The sequence below is a fragment of the Muntiacus reevesi genome, chromosome 3 (genome assembly GCF_963930625.1).
Source record: "Muntiacus reevesi chromosome 3, mMunRee1.1, whole genome shotgun sequence".
Lineage (NCBI taxonomy): Eukaryota > Metazoa > Chordata > Mammalia > Artiodactyla > Cervidae > Muntiacus > Muntiacus reevesi.
Window position 1 is genome coordinate 177,848,299 of NC_089251.1, and position 19,611 is coordinate 177,867,909.

The following is a 19,611-nucleotide window of genomic DNA, read 5'->3' on the forward strand; positions in this document are numbered from 1 at the left end:
AGGATTTCTCTGCCGGGAGGGGGTCGTGAGGCCTCCGTGTGTTTACCTGCGTGCTTAGCACACGCCCGAGCCAGGACGAGTGGGCACAGTTAGGCTGCCATGATTTCCACGCGGCACGGGGAGAAGGGGTAAGTTTGGCCTCTGGCAGCATATTCTCCTAGCATCTGTCGTGTTTCTCCTTTCTGACTTGGCTCCGGGCGGTTCATCCTGGTGGTGACTTGAGTGAACCATCCCCGCTACGGTGTGGGGCCCCGGGCTGGTTCGGGTCTACCTGCGCCAGCTCTGCACCTGGGCGACCTTGGCTTAGCCCCATACAGATGACTCCATCGGCCAGGCGTCTGGGCGCCGGTCCTCCTCCTCCGCCCAGGCCGCCGACCCCCTGGCTCCCCAGCGGGGCCTCCTCCTGCCACGTGACGCCCCCGCCAGGGGCCCCAGCGCCCTCCTCGCGGCCGCGCCGTTCCGGCTCCCGGGCTCCGCCTGTGCGCGGCCTCCTCGGCGCAGCCATCCTCGCGGCCGCGGAGGGCGGCAAAAGCCCACGGCATCTGCCATTTGTCATTCAGCCTGTCGGTACCGCCCCAAGCCTTGATTTAAGCCCGCGTGGGGCGGACTCTGGCCTCACTCTCCTGGAGAGCGGACAGACGGACGGGCGGACGGGGCGGCTCTGCTTGCAGCCGCTCGGACCGCGGGGCCTTGGCGCACGGGGCGCTTCCCCAGGTCGCAGTCATGGCCGCGGAGGCGGCACGCCCGAGCTGCCGCGCTTGAGTTCCGGGGGGCTCCGGACCCTGCAGGGTAGGTGGTGGGGAGGCTCGCAGCCGCGCTCGGGGCGAGTTGAGAGGGGGAGCCGAGGGGCCGCGGCCGGCCTGGGGCGGCGGGGCGGCAACCTTGCCGCGGAGCGGGCACCGCACCGCGCGCCAGAGGGTGTGCCGGTGCCGCCGCGCCGCGCCCGTGCGGGGCTCCGGGCTCCGCGGGACCCAGCTCGAAACTCTGACAAATTGTCCCCGGGCAAGCCGGCTCGGCTCCGACGACGACTTCTTCCCCCCACCCCGGGGTTCTTCATGCCACTTTTTGAAACGCTCGCGTGTAGTTGATCTGCGGTAAATAGATTCGGTTTTTGAAACCTGGCATTCTAACCTTGCTAAAAGGGTGGGGTGGGGTTGGGGCGGAAAGTCTGTTCAAAGTAATAATGTGACTACACATGAAATGTTTGCGTTTACATCCATGATGGAAAATGTGATTCGCTTCATGCTTTCAGACCTATGGACCCTATCAGGTAGGCGCCGAAGACGATTCTAAAATGCGGGCTCTTGAAAATTTCCTACGTTAGGATAACTGATAGTGCAACTTTGGTTATTTACGCTCAGCATCAAACTTTCAGGGCAGAGCCGGGGATTTTTACTTCTTAATAAGTACACTCCTGTAATTTTGATTCCTTTTTTTTTTTTTTTTCCTTCTTCAACAAATGTGTTACTTTTATGTTTTAGGAAACCAATAAAAATTAAAAATAGAAACACTCAGCGTAGGTCCTCCTTCTTCCAGGAATCCGTCCCTAACCCCTCCCTCCCCAGGCAGGATCGGAGGCCCCTCCTGGGCGCTTTCTGGGGCCTCGCTGGGGTCCTGGTCCCTCCTGTCCTCCCCCTACCCCCTCCCGGGTGTTAACCCATCAGTCTCGCTCGGAGCCCGGTGGCTACTTAGCACATGGTAAGTGATCAATACTGTTTAACGACCAAAGGAAAAGATAAAACGAGCTGATGTTTCACAGTTTTAGCCCTGAAATTATAGAGTGGTAAATTAGATAAGAACGTTTACTTGAAGTTAAGGATCTAGAAAAGTTGACAACATCCGATGTCCGGGCTACACGTCCCAGCAGTTCCACTCCTAGGTATTTAGCCTGTAGACGGGATGTTTTCCAAGATTGAAACCCATTTAGTGGGTTATGAAACCAATTAAGTGGCGAGTGATCAGAATTTATAAAACGCGAGCTAACTAAGAGAATAGAAAATCATCAGAATGTGTCTCAGGTCATAGGGTATTTGCTTCATGAAACTTTTTTTTTTTTTCTTCTCTCTGTTTTATACACACACAGACGTGTGTCATGATGTAAAACGTCATTCCTTAGGATGAGTCATGGTCGAAAAAGTTTGAAAGCACTGCCTTAGATAAATTTTCATACATATACACAAGCAGACGTGTACAAGAAGGTTGGCTATGGTGGTGTTTGTAAAACTCAGAAGCTGGAAGCAACCTCCGTGTCCATCTGAAGGGGGAAGATAAATTATACTCCAGTCATAAAATGGAACCCACCCGGTTCAGTGGTGAATGAAGTAGTTTTGTGTCTTAGCACAAATGTGTCTTAACGTTGAGAGAGAAAAAAAAAAGTTGTTGAAGAAGACTGTATGATATCATCTATGTGAAATTCAGAACCTGGTGAAATAAAGGTGTGGTTTGGGGGTGCATATGTAGGCATTAAAAACTGTATGGAAAAATTGTAAAGCAATTAACACCATAAAAATCAAGTTAGTGGTCATCTCTTAGGGGAGAATGTGAAGGAACACACTATGATGTTTTGGCTGGGGGCAGGTTTTGAGACGCTGAAAATGCTATATCTCCTGACCTCGGCAGTAGTTACGTGGGTGTTTGCTTTATAACTCTTCATTAAATGCTGCATATAATGTCTGTAAGTTAAATTTTCCTGAAAGTATATTAAAACATGGGCTTCACAAAATGAAGAAATGTGAAGCTTCCCAGCTTTCCTTTAAAGAAGCCCTGACCAGGGAGAGGTACTTAGGGAATTTAAACAATATTAATAATATTTTATTTCATAAACTGTGGATACATCAGTGTTCATTAAATTTTTATATGTTTTATATCTTTAATAATTTGTTAGTATTTAGAAGAAAATAAAAATCATTCACAGATAATGCTGTGAGCATTTTAGTGTGCTTTCTAAAAAGCAACTTTTATGTATTTTTACAAACTTAAAGTTATAATTTATATAGTAATGTAAGCTAAAATCAAATTCTTTATACAAAAAAGTTGAATACTGAAAAGTATTTGAAAATGTAACATCTTCTACAAGGAGTTTAAAATGCTAACATGCTGTTTGTTATATTTACTTCAACAATTTTCAGTTCCTCAGTCACTCTAGGCCACATTTCAAGTGCTCAGTAACTACATGTGACTAGTGGCTCTTATATTTTATTATGCTGTATTACTTTATATTATGCTGTATTATATAACAGAACATTTCCATCACTGCAGAAATTTGTTGGAAAACAGTTCAAGATACAGGTCCTTTGGTTGCATAAACTGCAGGCAATTTTTTCTTTGTGCTTTTGTGTCTTAAGATGTTCTTTGTTATTAAGGAAATATATGTTGAAAATTTTTTCTAAAAGTTTTAAAGTTTGCATTTTTCACATTTCCTTAATTTATCTGATAAGTATATGTATACATAAATGAACATATTTATGTTATGAGGTCAAGATTAATTTGCTTTTTCCATGCGCAGTACCAATGGTTTACGGTGCCACCTCTCTCATATACATATTTCCAGAAATACTTGGGCTCATTTCTGGATTCTCTGGTCATTTATTTGTCTCTTGCTGCAAAGACTACAGATTTTTTCCTTACTTTTGTCTTAGGTGTAGTATATTTTTTCAGTTCTAAGAATTAAAAACGTTTTTCATTATGATTTTTTTTTTCTTTTTCCTATGAGATTTTTAGAAGTATTTTCAATTTTCAAATGTGGAAAGTTTTATGAGTTATCCTTTTGTTATTGAATTTTTTAAAGCTTGCAGTGTAGTCAGCAAATTAGGGTTCTGTGCTACCAGTTCTTTGAAATTTAAAAATTGTTTTATGGCCTCACGGTTAGTTTTTCAACAGCTCCTCGAATGATTGAGAAGAATATATATTCACAGACTTTTGGGGCAAGGTAGGTATATAAGTAAATGAACACACACATATATATGTCTTAGATCAGGCATAAAAATTGTAATGTTCAGATCTTTTTTAATCTTGCTAATTTTTGGTTTAATTACTGAGGTTGGTATAATAAAAATGTCACAATAAAATAATGAATTTTCTTGGTTTCTTTTTGTAATTCTGTCAAGTTTGCTTTATAAAAGTTGAACGTACATACAAGTTACATGCATACAAGAAGAGTGCGTGCTGCTTTTTCGTCTCTGTATATTGGATCTTTTGTCATTCTGTAGTGGGGTTCTAAGCCTCCTCACCCAAATGCCTGTTACCTTAAGATCCATTTTGTTTTATAATATCCTAGTCACACCTCTCTCTTAGTTAGCATTTGCTTAGAATATCTCTTTCATAGGTAAAACCTGATAGTTTTCTCTAATCCACTCTGACAATCTGTCCTTTAACTGGATCCTCAGTCCAGTTGAATTTAATATAGTAACTGATGCACTTAAGATGAAAGTTAGCATTATCTTTTATGGTTCTTTTTGTCCTATCTTTTTTTTTCTTCTTCTTTGCTACCTTTTGGATTTTTTTTCTATTCCATTTTCTTCCCTCTCTACTAGTATGAAAATAACATATTTATTTTAGTGGTGTCATTCAAAATTTTAATGTACCAACTTAATCTGAAGTTTATCAATTTTTTTCCTTTTTCAAATAATTCAAGAAGCATAAGTTGCCTTGATAAGCATTTAATCTCCCAGCTTAAATGTTGTTGTCTTCCAGAGTTTAGTTCCATCTTGACTTTTTTTCTCCTATAAATTTGACATCACTTTTTTTTTTCATGATTTGTCATTCCTTCTTGCACCTCAGATCTTTCTCTTCTTCCTAAAATATATATTTTAGAAGCTTGTTTATTAAGAGACAGTTGATGGCAAACTTTATCTGAAAATGGCTTTATTTTGCATTCATTTTTGAATGATAGTTTTGTTAGACATACATTTCCCGGCCAGCAATATCTTTCTCAGCCCTTTGAAGGTGACATTCCAGTGACTTCTACTTTCGGTGTTACAGTTAGTTCAAATAACTGTTATTTGTTGGTAATTTGTTTGTTTTGCCTGATTTTAAGATCTCTTTTGTTCTCTACAGCTTTGTGACAGAACGTGTCTCGGTGTGGACCTTGCATTGATCCTGGATTGATTGTGTTCCTGTCTCTAAGGTTTGTTTTTCATCACTTCTTGAAAGTTTTACCTTTTTTGTCTTTCAGTATTGCTTTTCTCCATTTTTTCCCATTCTTTCCTTTAAGAACTTCGATTAGACTTCTATTAGACTTTGTCATTCTGTCATCCATCTCTTTTAATATAGCTTTTATATATTATACATTTTTGTTCATGTTGAATTCTAGGTAATTTCTTCAGATCTGTATTCTGAACTTTGTCTAATTTTTTTTCCTTCAAATTGAGCTGTAATTTACAAACAGTGACGACATAAGAATAAAGTGTATGGCTTGCATGTAAAAGTTGCAAGGGGTGACAAATTATGAGCCAGCTCCAACCCGTAATATATTTTCATATATGAGATTTTGTTGAACATAGCCATGTCCATTGAGCAGAGTTGGGTAGTTATAACAGAGACCATATCGCCCACAAAGCCTAGCCTATATTTTATATGACCCTTTGCAGAGAAAGTTTGGTGATTCCTCTTCTATAATATTGCATATACTACAATTTATTTACCTTTTTTCTTGTTGATAAGCATAGGAGTTGTTTTCAGATTTCAGCCATTATAAATAAAATTGCCATAGATGTTCTTGAAACTGCCATTGGTGAATATATATACTCTTATCCCTTGGATATATACCAGGGAGCTGAATTGATGGTCTTTGGGTAAGTTGGTTGCATTTCCAAGAATAATAATAATGTTGAACATCCTTTTATATCTTTTTTGGCCATTCCGATTTCTTTTATGAAGTGTCTATGTAAGTCTTTTGCCCGCTTATTTTAATTAGGTTATCTTTTGTTAGTGATTTTTAACTCCTTATGTGTTTTGAATAGGAAACCTTTATCAGGTACATGTTTGCATATATTTTCTACCTGTCTTATTCCCTTAATAGTGCCTTTGGATGAGCAGATCTGTTTTTTTGAAGTCCAGTCTGTCAGTGTTTTTTGGGGAGTGGGAGGGTAGAAGATTAGTGCTTTTTCTGTACCCTGTCCACGGAATTTTCTTCCACCTTCATTGTTGCCCTCCATCAAGATCCTGAAGACATTTGCTTATTGTTTCCTGTAGAAGCTTTATGCTTCTAGTCCTCACTGTTGGGTCTTGCTAAATTCACTTTTCAGTTCTGGTAGTTTGTAGATGCTTTTTATCCCCCTTATTTCTTAGCTCTGCCCTGTAGCATGCAGAATCTTAATGCCCTGACCAGGGATAGAATCCATGCCCCCTGCAGTGAAAGCTCAGAGTCTTAACACTGAACCACCAGGGAAGTCCTAGTTTGTAGATTGTTGCAAATTTTCTAAATGTACCATCATGTCGTCTGTTAAAAAAAAAAAAGTTTAAATTTGTCTTTCTAATCTCTGTTCCTTTTAAAAAAAATATTTTTCTTGCCTTATTGCACTGGCTAGAAACATTGGAACAGACTTAAACAAAAGTGTTAGAAATGGACATTCTTGCTTTTTCCTAATCCTAGAGGAGAATATCTCTCTTTTAAGGATGATGTTTACTGGACATTCTCTTGTAGATATTCTTTACCAAAGTAAGAAATTTTTTATTTCTAGTTTACTGAAATTTGTTTTCACAAATGTGTATCAAAATTTTAAAACCCTTTTTATTATGAAATAATTTTAGATTTACAGAAAAGTTGCAAAAATAGTATAGAGTGTTCCTGTATATGCATCATCTAGCTTCCTCTAATGTTAACAGTTTACATAGCCATGATGCATTTACCAAAATTAAGCATTTAATGTTGACACAATACTATTAACTATAGACGTTATTCATATTTTTCCAGTTTTTCCACCAGTCTGTTCCAGGGTATAATCCATGTACCACTTTACCAGGATATAATCCATATACATTACATTTAGTTGCCATATCTCCCTAATCTACTCTAATCCATGACAGGTTTTGAGTCTTTTTTTGTATTTCATTACCTTGCCATTTTTGAAGAGTACTGGTCAAGTATTTTGTACAGGGTTCATCAGTTTGGGTTTGTTTGATGTTTTCTCACAATTAGACTGAGGTTATGGACTTCAAAGGAAGCATACCAAGGAAATGTTGTATCCTTATTGCATCACATCCGAGGGCACATGATACCCATATCAACACGTTAACCTTGAACACATACTTTAAGTAGCATCTCCCAGGCTTCTCCATTGTAACATTTCTGTTTTTTTCATTTTTTACACTCTTTCTGTTAGAAGCAATTTAACATTCAAGGGAAGGAGAGGGTAAAGTATCAAATGATTTGTGAGTATATATTAAAACTTCCACAATAATTAATAAATACACTGAGGGATTTATTTTGAGATTGTGTAAATGCCCTGTTTCTCTTTAAAAGCTTTGTCCACTGTTTTAGTATTTAACTGACCTTGCCTGTAGCAGTTATTATTGTGGTATTCTAGTGGTGATTTTCCATTTCTTTTATTATTTCAATTTTTATTGGAATTCTGACTTAGGAGCCAGACTGCCTGAGTTTGGTTCCTAGTTCTTCTCTTTCTTTGCTGTACAGTTTAATATTGAACAATTACTTACCCTCCCTCCATATTGAGAGTTTCCTTCCATGTCATGTGTAATTACCACTGGGGTCATTCCCTTGGGATTTGCTTTCAGTACATCTGAGGACTTCAGGGAAAAAATAGGTTCTTTACTTCTTAAGCTGACAGTGGTCATTTATTTAGTTCCAAGTTGCTTTTCTAGCCTTATAGTCTTGCTCGTCAGATTTAGACCAGTGACACAACTGATACTAACTGCTCATTAAAATCTGAAGTCACTGCACAGTATATGAGGCAATGCTTTATCTTTGTGCAATTTCCTCAGCCTTCTGTGAATTTTCTAAAAATTTTCAGGCTCTATTCAGAGAATACTCACTCCACAATCCTACTAGCTAGATAGGAACCCTGTAATTTGTAATCCATAGCTCTTGTTAAATTCTTCCCTTTCATCATTAATCTTTATATCTCAGTGTCACTTCCAGTTGGTCAGGTTCTTAGAGATAGGGTTCTTGTACCTGCCGTGGTACTTACATACAAAGAGCTATTGCTAAATAGCTACCACTGTTAAATGCCTACTATAATTGTGCTACAGGTTTGCAAAGTAAGTATTATAGTCTCAGTTTTAAATTGTGCAGAAACTCAGTATCAAAGAGATTAAGAAACTTGTCCAACAACAGTATAGTTAGTAAGTGGCAAAACTGGTTTGTCTGATTCAAAAGTTATTGCTATTTCTTCTATGTCATCCCACCTTGATACTAAAAATAAATAGTTAAGTAAAATTATTAAACAGATGTATTTTTTTTATAAAACACAACATTGAAATTGCTTCACTTACATTAACAATATGCTACTTTTTCTGCTGAGGTATGAAATACATGGATAGGGGAAGCATATAAAGCGTGTCAATCTTAAATATACAGCTTGATGATTTTTTAAAATATATATCACCTGTATAATCACTGCATGAAGACAGACAATATTACATCCATCCAGAAAGAGAAAATTCTCTCACCTCCTAGCCAGTACCTCCCCTAGAAGTAACACTCTTGATTTCCATCACTGTAGATTAGTTTTGTCAGTTTTTGAACTTTAGGGGTAACCAAGTAGTATGTACTTCTTCGTGAGTGACTTCTTGTTACCATGTAACAGGAGCAACTAAGAAACTCAGATCTAACCAACATGAAGGGCAGTCAGCTTGGGGTGCAGAATCCGGGTAATGAGGTCAAACGTTAGCTCTGCTGCTTACTAAACTGTCTGATACTGGAAAAGTTTTTATTCTTTCTGAGCCAAAATTCTCTTACTCATATAAAAGGGATAAAACCACCTATTCTCAGACTGTTGTGACCAATGTAATATACACTAAGTGGCCTACACTGAACATATTCACAGGTTAAGCAAAGACTTTTTCTCAATTAAAGTGATGAAATGCAATGTGGTATTTCAAGGAATAAATCAGAGATTTAATACAGGGAAGGTGACATGAGGAAGGAAAGAGGTGGGAGTCCCTGGACAATAAAGACCTTAGTCTAATATCCTGTAAAGGGTGCTTTGGAGCAGCCCTGGGCTCTTGCTTATCTCCAGGGGAAGGTAAGTATCTTTACTATCGCAACTTAATAATCTCTCTTGAGCTTCAGTGTCCTGATTTTTTAAATGAGGATAATAAGAATTGGCTTTGGTGACCTTGATAAGGATCCTTTGATAGAGTGGTGGAGATAAGAGCCAAGATGGAATGGGTTGGAAAGTGAACGGGAGGTGAGGAAATGGGGATTACCGGTTTTCAATTCTTTTCCGTTAAGTTGATCTGAGAAAGTTAGTTTGGAAACCCAGTGGAAGCTAGAAGGCAATGCAAGGTCAGTGAAAATTTTGTTTATTAAATACCAGAGCATGATTGTATGTTGGCGAAAAGCACCTCTAGTGGAAATGGAGAGGATAATCATGGAGAGGAAGCTTTGGATGGAGAGCTGGGATTGGTCTTTGTGCTAGGAAGGGTAATTTGTAGATTTAGCATTGGGAAGATAAGATGCTCTATCCAGTAATTTTTCCTTTTTTCTCTCAGTGAAGCATGATGTAGGGATGTTAGCAGAGAGACCTGTGTCTACAAGTGTGGGAAATGAGATTTCATTTGGAAGGTAGTAGCAAAAGTGGGAAATAGTAAGACATGGGGAATGTTCTGGAGGCTATGGAACTCAGCTGAGTCTGAATTGACAGAATTAGAGTGATGTCACTTTCTAGCTGTGAGACCCCACTTCTCCTGCAGTAGCCTTTCCACTGTGTTGTTTTGCTGCATTTTTAATATTACCTGAGCACTCTCCAGTTTCACTGAGCTGCCTCCTGTGGCTGTCTAAGTTAAGTCAAGTTATCCATAATTATTTGGTTAGCTCTCTGATTACCAAGTTGTATAGGGTTCGAGTAATCTACCCAGCTTTCTCCCCCAGCTCTTGTTTTTGGTGTGAGATTTTGTAGAGAGAGAGGTCTTCCAGAAACGACTAAATTGTCTTCATGTATATAAAAGGTCATTACAATGGACCAAATGTTTATATCCACTCAAAATTTATATGTTGCATTTCTAACACCCAATGTGGGGATATTTGAAGATGGGGCTTTGGGAGGTATTTAGATCATGAGGGGTTGAGCCTTCTTGACTGGGATTAGTGCCGTTATGAGAAGAGGCCAGAGAACTAGCCAACTTTTTTTTTTTTCCCCTGCCATGTGAGAATATAAGAAGTGATCAGTCTGCAACCTTGAATAGGATTATTACCTGAAAAGGACACTGGCATTCTTCTCAAACTCACATGGAACATTTATCAAGATAGACCGCATTTGGGGCCATAAAACCCATCTTAACACAGTTAACAGAAATCACATGGTGTCTGCTTTCAGACCATAATGAAATTACAATAGAAATAATAGACATCTGGAAAATCCTCAAAACACATGGAGATTAAATAACATACATATAAAGAACACATAGGTCAAAGGAAGAAGTCTCAAGGGGCATTTTAAAATATTGTAAACTAAATGAAAATACAACTTATCAAAATGTGTTGGTTGCAGAGAAAGCAGTGCTTAGAAGGAAATGGATATGTTAGGAAAAAAGAACCATTAATCTGTGTTCCCACCTTAAAAAACTAGACAAAGAAGAGCAAACTAAATCTAAAGTAAGCAGAAGAAAAGAATAAGAATTAAAGCAGAAAAATCAATGAAATTGAGAATAGGATGTCAAGAGAAAAAAATCAGTGACATCAAAATTGGTTTTGTTTGAGAGATCAGTAAAATTGATGTCTCTAATGAGACTAAGAAGAGGGAGGATACAGATTACTAATATCAGAAATGAAGGGACCTCACTTCAGATCCCTTGGACATTAAAAGGATAATAAAGGAATACAATGAACTTCTCAGTGCCCACAGATTTGATAGCCTAGATGCAATGGACCAACTCTTTAAAGAGAAACGGTCTGCCAAAACACAGAAGAAGAAATAGATAATTGAAGATGATTTCTCAATTAAATAATTCAAATAAATAATTACCTTCCAAAACAGAAAGCACCAGGCTCAGGTGCTTTTACTGGTGAATTCTTCCAAACATTTAAGGAAGAAATTATTCCACTTCTCTATAATTACTTTCAAAAGATAGAAGCAGAGGGAATACTTTTTAACTCGTTCTGTGAGGCTAGCATTACCCTACTACCAAGACCAATAAACAATTATAGCAACATTGTAGGATACAAATTCATTATACAAAAGCCAGTTGCTTTTCTGTATACTAGCAATACACAAATAGAATTTGAAATTAAAAACACCTTTGCATCATTTTTACAGTGAACCTACAACTGCTGTAAAAAATACTTTAAAATAAATATTGAAATTGTGGAATCTTTGAGTGCAGACCCTACTTTAGCTTACCTTTTACCTTTTGATTTTTGAAATGAATAGTGTATGTTAAGGTAACGAGGAAAAAACATCTCTCCAGAGAATTTGTTCCTTAAACTTATTCTTTAATGCAGAAGGAATTCTTTATTTATGATTTGACATATAACTACATAGTAGACTCACCACACAATGAGTGGAATGATTATTCACAAATGAATGTTATTTCATTGTTAGGGACAGAGGGAGGTTGTGGGAAAAAAGATAGGTGTGCTTATGAAAGGATGACCTGAGAGAAACTTGTGTTGATGAACTGTTCAGTGTCTTGGCTGTAGAGGGGGGTCCCTGATTTCACAGGTGATAAAATGCTGTAGAACTAAATACACTACAAATAGGTAAAATGAGTCTGGGGAAATCTCAAGAGACCAGTATATTGTATAATACATATATACACACACACACAGACACACACACACATTGATTGTGACACAGTACCTTAGTTTTGTGAAATGTTACCCCTGGAGAAACTGAGTAAAGGACACTTAAGATCTCTCTTAAAACTTCATGTGAAAACAAAAAAAAACTTCATGTGGAATTTGCAGTTATCTCAGTAAAGGTACAATTTAAAATGTGCACACAACTACTATATAGAACTAATAATTTTTATTTTTGTTTCTAGGTTTTTCCCTGCCTAATTGAGGGAACATAGTCGTCATTGGCTTTTGTAAGTTGGTATTTTAATTTTTTCTGTTCTTCACCTCCAACCTTTTATATTTTCTAATTACATGAAAATATTTTTCTAGAGAACTTTTAGAGCAAAACTTTTTTTTTTATTATTTGGTTCGTATTTTAAAGATGGTTTCACTTTTTCTGATACTGTTAGGTGATAATTGTTCTGAGAAAGTTTGAATTACACAAATCTTGGGCTAGGGCCATCTGTTTCTTTGGAGTGACTTCCTATCAGGGTTATGATTAGCAGGAGCAAAGTTCCATCCGTGGATCTGAGGTTGTACATCCATCCATCCTGTTGGGCATCACAGTCTTCATATCAGTGTGGCAGATGGTAAGAGGGGCACAGCACCCCAGGAGAAAGCCACTAATGTGAATGGTTTGACTAATGAGGTATAACAAATTCTATTTCATTTATCTGTGAAAATCTGTCCAATAGATGAAATGAATGGAGAATTGCAGATTGGGAGAATTTAGCTTTATTCTCATTTTATCATTTGGAGTAGCTGTATTTCTGTTCGATAACTTTTTCTTTGTAGCACATGGAAGAAAAACAGGAAGATCTCCTGTTTCATGGTAGTTTTATTTTATTTTTGTTAATTCAGTGAAATCTCAACATTTGAAATAGATTCAAATAAATATTTTTAACCTGGGAAATGAATTATGCCCTCTATCACTGAAAACATTTACAGTATTAAAGGGCTAATACTCTCTACTTCAGCCAAACTTTCTTCATTAGTTTTCCTCGTCTCAGTATATGGCAACTACATTTCTCCAGTTGCTCACGTAGTCTTTGTGACACTATCATCACATCTTTTGGTCACCCCCTGTATCAGGAAGTACTGTCAACTCTACCTAAAATATATCCAGAAGATGAGTGCTTCTTGCCACGTCTTTTACTACCTTGCTGGTTCAAGCCTTCATCTTTTTATTAAAATAGCCTCCTAACTGACTTCCCTGCTTTTATGCTTTCCTCCTATAATCCATTCTTCAAATGACAGCCAGATAAATTATTTAAAACTCCTAAGTCTGATCACATTACTTTTCTGCTCCAGTGTTCACAGCGGCTTATCAACTTTTACATGACATGGGCCCCCATTACCTCTGATCTAACCCAGCCTGTCACTGCTTGTCCTCACTCACTGCTTCAGCCACACCAATATTCTTGTTCCTTCATTGGGGTTTTGCAGGTACTGTTCCCACAAGTAGCCACATGACTTGCTTTCTTATCTCCAAATCTTCATATAACTGTCATCGCCTCATCGAGGCCTTCTCTGACTAGCTTATTTCAAATTAGCCCTGTTGCTCCCTGCCTTACACCCCTAGTACTTCCCCTCCCTACAGTACTTTATTTTTCCTAACCACTTGCTTATATATATTTTACTTGTCAATCTCCCTTTCACTTGAAGATGAACTCCATGAGGGTGGGCATTTTTGTGTGTTCTATTTACAAAGATGGGAAAGTGGGATGGGAAAATGGATTGTGTAGTAGTTACTGACTTTACCCAATACAGCCTTCTCTTGTTGCCTCCTGACCTTGACAAAGATAGGTAAGTTTAAAAAAAAAAAGGTAATGAAAATGTCAATCATCTGTATATTTCTAAGGATTACTGGGAGAAAAACTAGGTATGAAATTTGTTCCGAGAATATGCTTCACTTTCTTTTCAGTGCTTATTTGATTAGACATTCTTTGGTAAAAATGAATAGATCTTGATAATTTTAGTAAATGATTCCTAATGTCATGTTGTTGCTGAAGATTTAGTGTTCTATCAGAATTTAGTTCCATAAGTGCTCTTTTTAAGAGTTGTAGATTAGAGAGCAGACAGCATGGTGGATAGCACAAGTTTTCCAACCAGGCATAGCCTGGCTTGAATTCTGGCTGTGATTCCAATGAGTATGCTGTAAGAAACCTAATGAAGCTTTCTGAGCCACAGTTTGTCTTTTGTAAAATTGCAATAATAATAGCCATGAGGCTTATGAAGATTAATTGAGGTGATAGACCTAGCCATTAGCAGCATTCAGTAACTATTAATTCTTTAATCCAATTTTGCTGGTATTATAAGCATGAGATGCTCATAATAAATTATTTTATAGTATACTTTGTACAGAATACAATCTTTTATTATTTACATCATTACACATAGTAAATTTTGAAAAATTATATATATATTTATGGAAGAGAAAATAACTAGGAGACATGGACTGCACTATAATATGACCCCAGACAGTTTTTTGCATTTTTTGTAATCTCTATATTTTAGCAGTGTAAAGAGGATGAAATGAGATAATTTAGATTTGTCAGTACTTATCTGTAAATATAAAACACTAATGCACATGTAAGGAGTTGAAACTTCTTACTGAGGGTACTTTTCACCATGACTTCCAGCCATGATGTAGTAGCAGGAACTGAATTTATTGTCCTGCCTTATCAAAGCAAACAAAACTGCATAAAATGTGTGAAACAAAGATTTTCAGACTTCGGATGACAAATGGCATAAGACAGCTAACCATGAGATAAAGGAAACAAATGCTGTACCCAAGGACACAGTGTAAGAGGAGAACCCAAACACAGCTCGGTAGTCAGAATTGAGATGATAGAGCTGGGAACTCAGGGGATCGAGGTAGCTAGAATTTGCAGGACAGAGGATGAGAGAGAAGAGAGTTGCACAGAGAGTGGTCTGGAGATCTCTAGAGGGTTCCCCTGGAGTTTTGAGTTAAGTACTGATTAGTATATGCTTAGGAGAGAACTCCCCAAGTCTTAAAGGAAAAAAAAAACAACAACACTGGGAATGGAAAGGTAGCTCATGTTAGCTGGGAAGTGTACATCCTCACCATTCAGAGCAGAAAAACTTTGTGATATAAGTGACATTAGATTGACTGCTCAGAAGGGTACTGCCTCAGTGGTGAGGCAAAACTAGTCCTAGACAAAAGGCTGTTCTGATCCTACCTGAAAAATCTTAAAAGTAAGCCATTAAAGAGGAATCATAAAATTCTTTTAGTAAAGGGCCAAATGAAAATATTTTGGGTTTTGCAGGCATATATGACCCTCCTGCAACTACTTAGCTCTGCCATTGTAATGATAAAGCAGCCATAGGGAATATGTAAATGAATTGGGGTGGTTGTATTCTAAAATAAAACTTTATAAATAGACTGTCAGCCAGATTTGACTTATGGACCATAATTTGCAGACTCCTGGTTTAAAGGGTCAAATTGTGGAGCTTCTCTGGTGGTCCACTGATTAAGACTCTTTGCTTCAGTTGCAGGGGGGCATGGGTTTGAACCCTGGCCAGCCTTAGATCCCATATACTACATGGCATGGCCAAAACATTAAATAAATGAAGGGTCAGATTGTTTCTAGTTGCTCAAATGCAGCCCAGAACAAAGCACAAGAATATTTAAAGAAACACATAAATCCAGTATCTAACAAGATAAAGTATACAGTATCTAGCATCCAATCAATATTTACCAGATATGCAAAGAAACAGGAAATTTCAGTAGTTAGGAGAAAATTCAGTCAACAAAATGGACTCATAAATGAAACAGATTTAATAAACATATTAATAAACAAATTTGATAAACAGATTTTTATTTAAGTAATAAGATTTTAATAAACATATTCACTAAATGAAGATATCAGAACTATGATTAAAGCTAGTTTTGTATGTTCAAGATAACAGAGGAAGCATTAATTTGTTAAGGAGAGACATGAAAGCTATAAAACTGTCCAAATTGATCTTCTAGAGACAACAAACATCTGAAATGAAAAGTACAATGGACAGGATTAACAGCAGACTAGACACTGAACTTGAAGACCCAGCAATAGAAATTATATAAAATAAAACAGTTACACATACACACACACAATGCCTGGGGGATAAAGCCCATCAGTAAGCTGTGGGATAACTTTACACAGCCAAATATATGTATAATTAGAGTATCCGAGGGAAAGAGGGAACAGAAGAAAGATATTGTTAAAAAATAATGGCTGCAAGTTTGCTAAATTTGATGAAAACCATAAGTCCATGAATCTCAGTGGTTCAATAAATATTTAGAAGTTATCGAAAGAATAAAAAGATGAAGAAAATTATACCAAGGTACAATATAATCAGATAATTTAAAACCAGTAATAAAGAGAAAGATTTTAAAATGAGAACAAAGAAACTATAAATTCAGAGGAACAGAGAGTGACAGCAGACTTTTCACCAAAAGCAATGCAAGCCAGAAGGTAGTGGAACAATGTCTCAAAGATAAAACTGTTAACTTAGAAAAATCTATTAGTGAAAATATTTTTCAAAAAAGATAGTGAAATATTTTCAGACATGCAAAAGCTTAAAGAATTAATAACTATTAGACCTACACTACAAGAAATGTTAAAAGTCCTCAGGAAGAGGAAAATAATACCAAGTGGAAATAAGGAGCACCAGAAATGGTAGCCACCTGTGAAAAGGTGTAAGTTCTTTCTAATTTAAATCTTTTAAAAAAGATAATTATTTAAGTAAAAATAATAACAATGGAGTTGGGGTTTGTAAGATAAAGAAAAGACATAAATTATCAGTATCAAAAAGGAAGGAGGAGCCCAGGACTGCTGGCCTCATGGATTTTACAGGGCTTGTGAGAGAATACTACAAACAGCTTCTGCCCATAAATTGGAGAACTTAGATGAAATGGACCAATTCCTAGGAAGACATTAACTCCCAGAATTCATGCAGGGAGAAATAGATGACCTGAACAGCCCTATATCTATTAAAGACATCAAATTAATAGTATACATTCAGAACAAACAATATCATCACCACCAACAAAAACTTTCCAGAAAAGAAAACACCCGGACCCAAATGGTCACACTGGTGAATTTTACCAAATAACCCACGTGACAGAAATGAAAAGAATAATTGAGAAGTATTTTCAACCAAATAGAAATAAAATGTGTTTCCAAATAGGATGCAAGTATAGCAGTGCTTAGAGGCAAACTTATAGCACTAGGTACCTATACTAGGAAAGAACAGCATCAAATTTAACGACTCAAGGTAAAGGATTATTAAAATTGTCTTCAAATATCTGAATATCTTTTGTTTAAAAATATGTTTCATATGGTTGGAAAAGACAGTTAAAGGTGGTTATAAAAAGGCAATTCTTAGCCCATCATAGGAAAGAAATAGCTATCAAACTTCCACAGCTATGGACTCGGTTTCTTTGTGAGACATACGTCTGTAAACATTCTTATGAGTTCTTCTGAACTATTAATTTTTGAGATAAGTGGTAGTGAAGGAAAAAAAATTTCTCAGTTTTAGTAGGCTATAGATTAGCAAACACATTTAAACTGATGTGTTATATAGTAGGTAATGCAATGAGCAGTAATTTTTAAAATCACAGAACTCTAGAATTAGAAGGAGCCTTAAGTGATATTTAGTCAAACAGTAGTAGCCTCAGTTCCCTGCCTTTTAAAATATCAAAGCCTTGGATTAAAAAACAACAACAACAAAAAAGTGACTTCGCTTGTGGTCCACTGGCTAAGACTCCATACTCCCAGTGCAGGAAGCCTCGGTTCGATCCCTGGTCAGGGAACTAGATCCCACATGCTTCAACTAAGAGTTTGTGTGCCTCAACTAAAAGATACTGCGTGGCACAACTAAGACTCTGGGCAGCCAAATAAATAAATATTAAAAAAAATTAAGGGGGGTCCATCTAAGTTTGCACATCAGCAAAAGCAGCGAAGGACAGTTGAATCCCTAAATGACATATTTAGAATTCTGAGAAAATTCCATGAAGCTCAAGGACAATCAGGAATATTCTAGACATGCTTACATACTTGGTAAGAGTTGGATAAATCCATCTCCTTTCCAAAACCTCTTCTGACTCTCTAGGACTTATGGGCCTGTCTGTCTTCCCATAGTATTTTGTGTACTCTGCACTGTAGCATCCACATACCACCATCTATCAATAAAGGGTTACGAAAAATGAGACAAAGAGGAAAAAGTAAGATTTGCCGTTTACCATTGGCAGTCTTTCTCCGTTCTAGGAAGTCAACCCGTTTTCTCCTAATGATAAGTGTGAGGGTCAAATCTTTACTAAAGCACTAGCTACGTAAAGCAAATATTCCTATTAGGTATTTTTCTCTTTGTGTGGCAATAGTCTGTGAATTCCTGCCTATCACCAGTACATTTCTACTTAAAATGGTTAAATGGCAAGAAGTAAAACTTGCATTTTTCTATAAAATTTTACAGAAAAACCACACCGTTGCTTTATAGCAACCAGACACTTGTCTCAGTTATTATTTTTTCAAGACAACTCAATTAGTGTCTCTGTTTTGAATAGGAGCTTATCTTTTATGACAGTGTGATCTGGTTTTAAAATTAATTGGCCCCATAAAAACACAGACTTGAGTGCTGGAGGGAATCATGTAATCTGGATGCTAAAAGTTTAATTTAATTTTGTGTCTTTTATTGAAAATAAGCATTTTTTTTTTCCACTTCTAACAAATTTTATATTGGTTTGATTTTCAGCATCAATGATAACAGCTACCAATCCTGAGCATTTCTTATATGCTAATACTGCTTTAGGTGCTTCCTATAGGTTATTTACCTATAGAAAGGTCTTCTTAAAGTAGACACTTCAAAATACTGGTTAGTCAATAAATAGCTTGATTTGTGTGCTACTGGCAGTTTCATCCTTTGCAAACCCTGTGAAAGAAGGTGTATGCGTGTGTGCTAAGTCACTTCAGTCATGTCCAACTCTTTGTGACACTATTAACTGTAGCCCGCCAGGCTCCCTGGCTGTGGGAGTCTACAGGTAGGAATTCTGGGGTGGGTTGCCATTTCCTTCTCCCGGAATCTTCCCAACCCAGAGATCAAACCTGCATCTCTTACATCTTGTGCATTGCAGGCAGGTTCTTTACCACTGAACCACCAGGGAAGCTCATGAAAGAAAGTACTATTCCTCTCTTACAAATGGGGGAATTGAGCTTCTGGAAATACTATTACTTGGTTAATTTACAAAACTACTAAAAGTTGACATTAAAACTTAAATGTGAACCTGACAGCAGAATCCATACTCTTAAACACTGCCTCCTTGAATGAGCAGCACAATGCATTGAGCTTACAAATAGATTCTGAGGACTTATTTAATAAAATTACGAAGAATGTCAGTGAATAATTATGTGCAGAGGTGGTAACTAGGTGCAATGGAAATAGTATGAGATTTAGAAGAAGTATTTAAAGTTGTGACTCATCTACTTACTCTGTGACTTTGGCAAATCAATTTATTACCTCTCTTGAGGCTGTTTTCCTCCTACAAAAATAGAAATTCATAAAACCATCTATCTCAGTAGGTTATAGTGAAGAGCAAATTGATGTTTCTAAGTGCTTTGTAAATGCTTTTGAAAGGTATGTAAATGAATTGA

General features: G+C 37.3%; 1 protein-coding gene across 12 annotated transcripts in view; it reads left to right on the forward strand.

The window, feature by feature from the left end:
- The first annotated feature begins 467 nt into the window (after positions 1–467).
- Positions 468–19,611, forward strand: part of PLAGL1 (PLAG1 like zinc finger 1) — a 54,776-nt gene continuing 35,632 nt past the window's right edge. For 8 of the 12 annotated variants that reach the window (XM_065931218.1, XM_065931215.1, XM_065931217.1 and 5 more), the window contains exons 1-3: positions 470–789; positions 5,056–5,125; positions 12,163–12,207. The gene's annotated coding sequence lies outside the window, so the exon portion shown is untranslated. Of the gene's footprint in view, positions 790–5,055; positions 5,126–12,162; positions 12,208–19,611 lie in introns of all 12 variants that reach the window. The other 4 variants (XM_065931223.1, XM_065931220.1, XM_065931221.1 and 1 more) reach the window with 1 other exon arrangement.